General features: G+C 47.1%; 1 pseudogene; it reads left to right on the top strand.

Annotated features, from left to right (window-relative positions):
* Positions 1–9,387: 9,387 nt before the first annotated feature.
* On the top strand, positions 9,388–10,027 carry LOC116562116 (annotated as a pseudogene).
* The last annotated feature ends 793 nt before the right edge of the window (positions 10,028–10,820 follow it).

Raw genomic sequence — 10,820 nt, 5'->3', positions numbered from 1 at the left:
CTGCATTTCCATGTTTATTACAGCACCACTCACAACAGCCAAGATGTGGAATCAACGTAAATGTCCATCAACAGATATTGAGGAAGAAAACATGGTACATAAACACCATGGGATACTAGTCAGCCACAAAAAAAGAATGAAATCCTATTATTCACAGCAACATGGATGAGTCTGGAGGACATTTTGTTAATTAAAATAAGCCAGGCATAGAAAGATAAATACTGCATGTTCTCACTTATGTGTAAGCTAAAAAAAAAGGCGTACTCATAGAAGTAAACTACTATGAACTATTATGAAACTATTATGAGAGAGTAGAGCTCTGCTTATGAGAGGCTGGGAAGGGTGAGGAGACGGGAAGACGGGGAGAGGTTGGCTAACCAACACAAAGTTACATCCAGATGGGAGGGATAAGTTATTAGGTTGGTGCAAAAGTAATTGCAGTTTTTGTCATTATTGGCACCAACGCAATATAATCTTTCATAGCACTGTGGGATGAGCATAGTTAATAATGATTTATTGCATATTTTCAAAAAGCTAGAAGTGAGAATTTTAATGTTCCCAACACAAATAAGTGATAAATGTTTGAGGTGATGTCAGTGAATTACATTGATTTGATCATGATATATTGTATACATGTATAAAAACGTCATTCTATATTCCACGAATATATACAATTATTATGCGTTAACTAAAAATAAAAGAAATCGTGGAAATAAAAAATCACTACTTTGCCTTCAGCATAGCAATAACTCAAAATACATTTGGTGATGAATGCTAAAACCATTGGAGAAAAGAGCATGGAGGAATAGAATATTCACAAAGTCTCAAAGAACTACAGCACAAGTTAGTTATTAAGCACAAAGGGAGAGAGACACCTTTAAAGTGGAGAAATTCAGCAAATGCCACCTGAAACAGGTGATCGAGCTGAGCATCCCAGTGACTGGATGAACTAACAGCCTGTCCTCCTGACGGGCTGCAGTGGGGAAGGTGAACATCGCCTGTTGATGTCCCTGCAAGAATGAATCTAATGGTGAACAAACGATTAGACAAATGCAAATTAAAAAGCATCCTGTAAAACAATCAACCTAGGCCTTAAAAAATGTAAACAGCATTGAAATTCTTTTAAGCTTCCAGGTACATACAGCTAGAATACAGAAGACTAAGGTCACATGACAGCCAACACAATGTACACTCCTTGATGAGATCCTAAATCAGAAAAGAGGAAAGAACATAATCAACATTGTTCATAGACAGCTGGAAAGCTTCCTGTTGGGAAGAGAACCCTGGCAGGGGCTTCAGCAGTGTCGAATGTAGGGAGTGGGAGGGGTAGGCACTGCCCTATCAGAGGAGCTGCAGCTTCTGCCAACAAAAATGGCCATCCCCCCGGCAGGTGCTGTGTCGCAGGCACTGCATTAAATATTTTACACGTACCGGAATCCTCACAGTAACCTGTGAGGTGTGTTGCTATTATCTGTCTTAGAAATAAACAAGTGGCGGGCACAGCCATCACCTGACTTACTCGTGAGCCAGCCCTTTGAAACCCTGTGCTGCCTGGCCTCACCTGTGAGATGTTCCCAGGAAGCAAGAGCCAAAGAAAGCAGGGAAATGTTTACAAATACAACATTGGGAACTGCCAACACCCAAAGGCACTAAGGCAGGATTACCTACATGAGGTAATCCAGGGGGACTCTACCTAGTCCTTCTGATCCCTGCCCCACACCCCACACCCCAACCTCAAGCACCAGAGGCAGGCCCGTGAGAGGGTGTGTGGGTCATATAATAACTGAGATGTCAGGTCCTAATTCCTGGGACTTCAGAATGTGACCTGATATGGAAAAAGAACATTTGCGGATGTGAATGAGTGAAGGATCCTGAGATGAAGTCTCTTTGGATCATCCAGGTAGGTGGGTAGTAAGTGGAATCACAGTTTAGATATTCGCCTTCATAAATGAGTATTTTAATTACACATGAGACTCCCCTTATGCCTACAAGAGCCTGGAGGAGCCTTCATCATTTAAAACTGACCAAAGAGTTTGAGCAATGGCCCACAGAGTCTTTGAAAGGAAGACAGCTGGCCAGTGGAGAGGCAGGACGGGGCTGCCTGCTGCAGACTGGGCTACAGGAAGAGCTAGGGGAGGGGCACTGCTCTCAGAGTGACAGGTAGGACCACACACTACCCTAAGGTGGCAGATGCTTCCAGGAAAGCAGGGAGGAGGACAGAGGGAGGAGGACGGAGGGAGGAGGACAGAGGGAGGAGGACGGAGGGAGAATGGAGCTGTAGCTAGTTATACAAGTATATGCAATAATCTAATATGTATTTACTAGGATTGATTTTTAGATCGACTTTAGGTTTATAGAGAAGAAAGTACAGAGTGTTCCATATACCCCTTCACACACACACACATACACACACACACACAGAGCACACTCAGCCATCATTAACATCTTCTAGTAGTGAGGCACATTTGTTGCAATTAACCATTCAGTATTGATATGATTATTAACTAAAGTCCATAGTTTGCTTCAGTGTTCATTCTTTGTGCACAATGGCATGTATGCATCACTACAGCATCTTTGTAGCTATAATTTTTTTTTGTTTCCTTCATTGCCTGGGCTGGAGTACAATGTTACAATCTCAGCTAACTGCAACCTCCTCCTCCCTGGTTCAAGTGATTCTCCTGACTCAGCCTCCCAAGTAGCTTGGATTACAGGCATGTGCCACCACACCTGGCTAATTTGGCATTTTTAGTACAGGTGGGGTTTCACCACGTTGATCAGGCTGGTCTCAAACTCCGGAATTTGAGTGATCCACCCACCTCAGCCTCCCAAAGTGCTGGAATTAAGGTGTGAGCCACCGTGCCTGGCACTGTAATTTTTTTGTTTAATTTCTTTAAAGAGATGAAGAATATATATCAAAATAGTAACATCTGCTTAATCTCAATTGTGGATACCTAAGCATTAGTGGCTTTTCGTACTGCTTTAAATATTTTATTTTTAAAAACACGCATTGCTTGTACATGGACATGTGCCTCGAGGAAGAGCTGCCGAAGCAGCAGTCACATGGAGAAGTGACCAGCCAGGTCCTCAGTCCTCACCCAGCACTGGTCAGTGTTGCTGAGGGTCTGGGGACGGCACAGGGATCAACCTGCAGAGATGAGGGCTAGAGAAAGCTGAAGGCTAATCCTGACTTCCTCCTCGGCAGAGGAAGCTGGTGATCCGTCTGCAGGAATAAAGGAAAAACCAAATTCCGGGAGGAAAGTTTCCAGGAGGAGCAGGGGAGGCTTATGCCGTGTCCAGAACTGAGCCGGTCTGCACCATCGCGGCTTTGAGTGTTGGAAACATGAAGCGGACATCGCAAAGTAGGCCCTGCACAGAGGTGATGGTCCCAGAGCGTCCTCCCAGAGGAAGAGAAGCCAGTAGGGGCCACTGGAGCCCCCGGAGCAGCTGTGGAGCACGCTCAGAGTGTGCTGGGTAGACAGGGACAGGCGCAGTGGCAGCCTTGTGTGAGGTCATCAGACGACTGCCCTCCCAGGACTTCTCACAAGGAAGTCTGGGCCACAAAGAAGGAGCACAGGCACATCCTCTCACATGGAAATTTCATTAAAAGTTAAAAGTTAAGGGCCGGGCACTGTGCTTACGCCTGTAATCCCAGCCCTTTGGGAGGCCAAGGCGGGTGGATCAAGAGGTCAAGAGATCGAGACCATCCTGGCCAACATGGAGAAACCCCATCTCTACTAAAAATATAAAAATTAGCCAGGCGTGGTGGCATGTGCCTGTAATCCCAGCTTCTGGGGAGGCTGAGTCAGGAGAATTGCTTGAACCTGGGAGGCAGAGGTTGCAGTGAGCCAAGATCGCGCCATTGCACTCCAGCCTGGGCGAAGAAGTAAGACTCTGTCTCAAAAAAAAAAATAAATAAAAAGTTAAAAGTTAAAACATGCCATGAGAAAACAGAGGGTGATGACGGAGATGGGGCCAGCCACTCGGGGACCCAAGCAGGCCACCAGCACGCCTGGGCTGTGAAGGACTCTCTCTTTTCATGGCTCTGAAACAAAATCAAGAGGCAATAAATTTACCCACGGTAGATGCTACTTGTCAGAAACCAAGAGCATGGAGTACAGAGTTGGCATCCAAGTGAAAAACAACAGAGAGAAACAGGAAATGCGACAGGAGGGAGGCGCACGCAGGGATCAGAGAGGCCCCTCCGAGGCTACAGGTGATTCAGAAGCTGAAGACGCAGCGTGCTGTGCACTACGCCTGTTAGTCCTAGGAGGGCCTTGACAGCACAGAGAGGCAAATCTGGATTAAAAGCACACACACACAGATGTCTGGCCTCGCAACAGGAATGTGCTGAAGGCAGTGGGAGACATCGTCACAGCCCAGACTCCAGCAAAGCAGAAGCCGTGGAAGTTGTGTCAAGAGGACCAGCTACGCCTGGTCCCGTCCCAGGGTGACACGTGGTGAGGAACTGGGGAGGGAAAATGCTGGAATTAATGGACACAATTTTTGGAGTCCAGGATGAGGGGGGAGGTTGGAGCAGGACAGTGTGCCTGCCGATGATGGGCCACTCTCCTCACAGGTCCGAGCACAGCTCGCAGAGAGAGGAGTCTGCAGAGAGTGCTGGGTTCTCAAGTTCAAATACAAAATACATGCCACGTTCTTGTTCTCAACCTGACCACCTTAAGTCCTGTTTCAAACCTTTCGCTTCCTACCTCAAGCTGTGACCCAACTTAGAGTGAACACTGCATGGGTCATGCCACAATTCGAAGGCACTGGGGTGGGAGTGGGTTACTGGCATCCAGGCCACCCATCTTCCTAGTCTTCCCTGAGCCATCCCGTCCTCAGCCCTGATAAATTCACGTGGCTGTCTCTGCAGTTCCACGACTGGAGTGGGGACAGGAAGGTGTTGGAAGTGGCCACCTCCCATCTGCGCCGGTGCCCCAGGGGCCGGACGTCCTCTCTGGAAGCAATGCCCTTCCTCTCCAGAGGCCCTGCTTTGGAAGTGGACAGGGCATTTCCTCTTTCTCTCACTGGATACCCAATTCCCATCCGTCCTTTTTTCTGTTTAATCTCTAAGCCTGGGTTAAATCTTCTCTCCTCACTGCTTGTGCCCCTAAATATTATATTTCCAAGGGTGTTCAACCAACTCTAGATTTAGACAGTGGGAGGGAAGGGCCAGGAAGACTCGCGCCATGTCTGCACACCCCTCCCTGCTGCAGTGAGCTCAGGACCAGCCAACAGCTTGAATGGGAGGACAGGGAAGAAAAGTTACAGAGAAAGAAAGCACGTGCCAGTGTCTCAAAATCTCTCTCAAGCTGGTTATGTGGCTCCTCCTGAATCCACTTGATCTGGGGAGGGACTGAGGTCTGCATGCCTGGACCCATGCCAGGTAAGTATAAAAGCCCAGAATCACTTCCTACCCTGTGCAGGGAAGCACACAGCAGAAAGATCTGCCCGAGCTGGATTGCAGGTGCTGCGGGTGCAGCGCCCTGAGCCGAGCAAGTGCACTGACTCCAGCGTGGGACCCCAGGGCAGCAGCAGCACTCCAGGGAGCTCAGGAGAGAGGGACAACCGAATATGGACACGGTGCGAGCCCAGCTGCAAACGATGGAGGCGGCAGCGGGCGTGAGGCTGGAAAGGCTGCTGGAGTCAGATACCCTTTCAAGAAACAGGGTTGGAAAGAGAAAGGGGGAAAGAATGTCCCCTTGAAGATGGAGACAGGGCCCAGAGAAGTTGGTCACCACTTCCTGGTTTTGTTCTTCTTGTCAATTCACTTTCCAATGAGGAATGCTTGGAGAATTTTATGGCCAAAGGAGAGGATGGGATAGGTGAGCAAAGACGCAAAATGCAAAGAGATGACTGATGGAGAAGACGCAGCTGATGGGCAGCGCAGGAGAGGATGAACCTGGAGACATTTTGGAAGGCGATTCTGAGTCCTGTCAACGTACTGATATGTTGTGTTTCTTCCCACTGCACACTCCGACCTTCTTGTTATTGTTGCCGTGGCCTGCCCCATCCAGCGGCCTCGTCACTCCATCCCCGCAACTCCGAGAGCCAGGCTGAGCCTCGGGGGGTGGGGTGCACTGGGCAATACTTGCCCTGGCATTGCTGGCAGCAGTCCACATCCAAATGTGGATTGCTCAGGTTTGTGTAAAGTCACATTGTGTCAGGTGGAGAGAATGGGATGAAGGGCACTTGCAGGAAAGTGTCTTCCTAGGAGAGAGGCTCCGAGAACACAGGAAGAGTGCAGAGTGCAGGGGGGGGAGGGGAAGAGGGGAGGGGAGGAGGGGGAGGGGAGGGGGGAGGATGCACGTGCCCCACGGCTGAGGTTGAGTGCAGAGTGCGGAGGCGGGGAGGGGAGGGGAGGGAAGGGGAGGTGGGGAGGCACCTGCCCCAAGGCCGAGTGCAGAGTGCGGAGGGAGGGGAGGGGAGGGGAGGCCAAGTGCAGAGTTGGTGGGGGGAGGCACCTGCCCCGACACCTCAGCAGGTGTCAGCGCCAGGCACCCCAGCCTCCCGCTGGACCAAGGAGCTCAGTCAGGGCTCGAAGAGGTTGGAAATTTTCCGGGAATAATGTGGAAAAATGGAACTTGAGGTCAGGTCGACGGCGGGTCAGGCATGGGTGCTGCAGCAGGTGTCTGCAGACCAATCCCAGAACGTTTCACCACCTGAGGTCCCAGGGCCAGACCAAGGCCTGCTCCCCACCCCATCCCTGTAGCCATTTCCTGACCACTGGCAGCATCGGCAAATATTTTCTCAAGGAATTGATGCTTTCCCCAGGGTTTTCTCAATCATCTTAAATGTCCTTTTCAACTCCAACACATACATAGACTTAAACATGTATTTTACTTACTTAAACATATTTCTTTATATCCTTTTCTGTCCGTCCAGTTGATATATGAAATTTGGAAAGATACTCGCATTGAGAATACAAGACTGTATAAGAATGTAATTGCCTGCGAGTTCATTATTGCTGTTGAGTTTTTTCTTTGCTGTTGGGCTATGTTCAGAATAATTTTCATGGCTTTATCATAAAGGAAGGAAACATACCCTAGAATAACATAATATATTTGAAAGGAATGTTTCTAAGGCTAAATAAGGCTGTGGAAATTCAAAAGGAAAAATGATGCTCGACTCACAATAAGGCCGCGGTCTCTCCCGAGGCGGCAACAGTCCTGCTTCTCCACGAAGCTTTGGGTGTGGTGAGCTGCCGGGAAGGGCGCATGTCAGGTGTATGGTAGAATTTTGTTTCCCACGTTATCCCAAACGCCTACATCTAAACGATAAAGGCCTTCCTTCCTAGCCCTTGGCTGAGAATTAGGCCCCATGGCGGTCGTTGGAAAGACTAAAATAAAACAAAATTTACATACACAAACGCAGCTCTCAGCAGCCCCGACCCTCAGCTGCTCAGTCCCCACTGTGGGCAGTTTCGTGAGCTTGGCCTCCAGCAACACACAGAAGAGCTGCGAGCAAATCCAGTTTGCAAAGCTCAGACACCTGGCACCAAAGGGGAGGAGGAAGGTACATTTTTGAAAATGCCTGTGAATTTCTGAATACAAAATTTTAAATATTGTAAAGACAAAATAATCTACCCCAAACCTTGCTCTTTGGTTCAGAATGTAATCTCTTTCTATAACCATTTTAACAGCATCCTAATTCATATACCTGTTCCCAGGACACTTTTTCCCTCCAAAACTCTGCACACTGCCTGCAGAGTGAGATTTCTAACTCAGCAGAGTTCCAAGCTTCAGATGTTGCTGTTACGCTTCAAACTGTGTCCTCTAAAAAGTATGTTAAAGTCCTAACCCCTGGTACCTCTGATGGTGACTGCATTTGGAAATAAAGTCTTCGTAGGTGTAATTAGATAAACTAAGATGAGGTCAGACTGGAGTGGATGCTTAACCCAATACGACTGATGTCATTACACAGAGAGGGAAATTTGAATAGACGCACACAGACAGCGCCATGGGAATGTGAGGGCAGAGAACTGGATGACCCATCTAGAAGCCAAGGTATGCCAAAGATTGCCAGGAAACCACCAGAAGCTAAGCAGAGGCCGGGGTAGGTTCTCTTCACAGCTCTTGGAGGGAACCAGCCCTTCCAACACCTTGATTTTAGACATCCAGCCTCCAGAACTGCAAGGCGATAAATGTATGTGGCTTTAAGCCACCCCATTGTGATCACCTGTTACAGCAGCTGGAGGAAACTCACACAGCCCTGGATTGATGTGGCCAGAACACCCTGGAGTCTGGAAGGAGTGAGCCATCTTCCTTGGAGACCTGTGATTCAGGAAGAATGCGGACTGGGGAAGAGGAAGCAACCACCTCTGAGACGCCCCACATGTGTATGAGAAGCAGACGCCTCAGCCTCCTTCTAGAAGGAAGAGCTGAGTCAGGGCTTGAAGATTTTGAAAAGTTTCTAGAAATAAAAATGTAGAAGAGAGTGATTTCGTGTGTGACGGAGGGCACCCCACAAGACAGGCAGAGGTGTGCAGGTCAGGACAAAAGCAGGATGGGTAGGGAGAGTCCAGCCAGGAGTGCAAAGTGACCTCCATCTGGGCTCAGCAGCGTGGCAGCCAAAACCTCCAGGAGAGCCACAGCTCGCTCTCCTCCAGGCAGATCCTGATCTCAGCATGAGGAACTCAACACGTGGCAGCATTTGCAGCAGACAGTGACCACGAGAAGCAAGATGACCAGGGAGCCCAGGAGAGAAGGAGTCAGATGACAGATGCCACATCTTACCTAATAGATTGCACCAACGGCAATAAAAATAGCTAATCTGTATGATATTCTATGTGTTGGGTACTATTTTAAGCAGTTAACGCATATTAACTCATTTAGCTCTCAGTATATAGCATAATATTATCCTCACTTTACAGCATAGGAAGTTGAGGTCATTGAGGTTTCAGAATCCATTCAATGTCCCACTGTTAATGGGAGCTGATAATGGCAGAGCTGACGTTTGAACCCAGGCAGCCTGCTCCACAAGAATCTGTGCTCTCCTGCAATGCACAGACTCAACATTCTTGCTGAGAAGACTCCTCACCAGGCAGTCCTCCTTACTCACCAGATGTGTATGGCACATTTCTCCTGGTCCCCACGAGCTATCTAAGAGAAATGCTGTGGGTTCCAGGGTGAATGCAGGCAGAGTAAGACAAATCCCTTGGTTTTTTGTTTGTTTGTTTTTTGAGACAGAGTCTTGCTCTGTTGCCCAGGCTGGAGGGCAGTGCTGTGATCTTGGCTCACTGCAACCTCTGTCTCCCAGGTTCAAGCAATTCTCCTACTTCAGCCTCCCAAGTAGCTGGGATTACAGGCATGCACCACCACATACCAGCTAATTGTTTGTATTTTTAGTAGAAATAGAGTTTCACTACGTTGGTCAGGTGTCGAAAGTATGCACCTGCACTGCCCAGACTCCAGGCATATCTTTACCGAATGGTTGATGCTGGAGAAGCATCAAGGACCCTGACCTGAAAGAAATGACAGATGCCACCAATGAGGAGGAAACAGAAATAAAATAAGACACCAAGGCCCCCAGTCCGAAGCGGAAGTTGGAAGAACCAGTTCTGGAGTTCAGGCCTCCCAGAGGAGCAATCACTCAACCACTGAAAAAAGCTGAAAATCAACATTTTTAAGATTCACAGGTGTGCCATGTGTGGTTTCACCACTGAAAATCTGTTGCAGTTCCACAGACACATCCCTCATCATTACAAATCAGATGGTTCTTCCTTCCAGTGCCTGGAGCGTGGTCTCCGCTACACGTCTCACGTCTCTCTGCCAGGCACCTCTTCATCATGCACAAGTTAAAGGAACCTCAGCCAGTGTCAAGCAGAACGGGGCTGGGGAAGGCAACCAACAGGAGAACAAACCCAGCCACGAGGATGAATCCCCTGATGGCACCGTGTCAGACAGAAAGTGCAAAGTGTGAGCAAAAACTTTTGAAACTGAAGCTGCCTTAAATACTCACATGCGGACACATGGCATGGCCTTCATTAAATCCAAAAGAATAAGTTCAGCTGAGAAATAGCTACGGATGCTCCAACAGGGAAAGCCCTGTCCACATTGGAATAAAAGACGTTTTAGTTACAGAAGCTTGCAGTATAACAGTTAACAGTGCCGTCTAGGCTGTTGCAATATACGCTCTTTCAACGTACCTTCTTCCTTCGCCTCATTGGTTATATCCTCGATAAGTATTAAAACTCTATTTGAGTTTAAAAGAGTTTGTATATATTTAAATGAATAACATTTTATACTCTTTTTTACATGTTTGTATCAGTATTGAGTGGAAAACGTTTTGAGTTGTTTTGGGTTGGAATTTTCCTTTTTGTACCGTTTCTTTAAAACAGAGTTCTTAGTAACAGGGGAAGTTCCTGAGTTCAAATAAACCATTTTGTACATTTCAAAAAAAAAAAAAAAAAGAAAAGAAAACTAAAGGCAAGGAAAAGAATTCTTGAAATCGGTGAGAGATAAATCACACATATTGTAAAAACAAGTTGAATAATAGCAGATTTCTCATCAGAAACCATAGAGGCTAGAAAAAGTGGCACATTTTTAAGCACTAAAAGAAAAGAACTGTCAACCTGGAATCTTATGTACAACAAAAATATCTTTCAGGAATGAAGGAAAATCAAGACAGTCTCAAATTTAAAAAAAAAAAAAAAAAGAAAAGAAAAAAACTAAAGGAATTTGTTACCAGCAGAACTACCCTAAAAGAATGGCTAAAGGAATTACATAAACAAAAATAACAAAAGAAGAAATCTTGAAACATTCAAAAAGAAAGGAAGAACACTGGAAAAGTTTAGAATATAAATAAATATAACACATTTT

The sequence above is a fragment of the Sapajus apella genome, unplaced genomic scaffold (genome assembly GCF_009761245.1).
Source record: "Sapajus apella isolate SASKATOON/1434 unplaced genomic scaffold, GSC_monkey_1.0 scaffold31, whole genome shotgun sequence".
NCBI lineage: Eukaryota > Metazoa > Chordata > Mammalia > Primates > Cebidae > Sapajus > Sapajus apella.
Note: the sequence above shows the minus strand (reverse complement) of the source record. Positions and strands in the feature narration are given on the sequence as shown.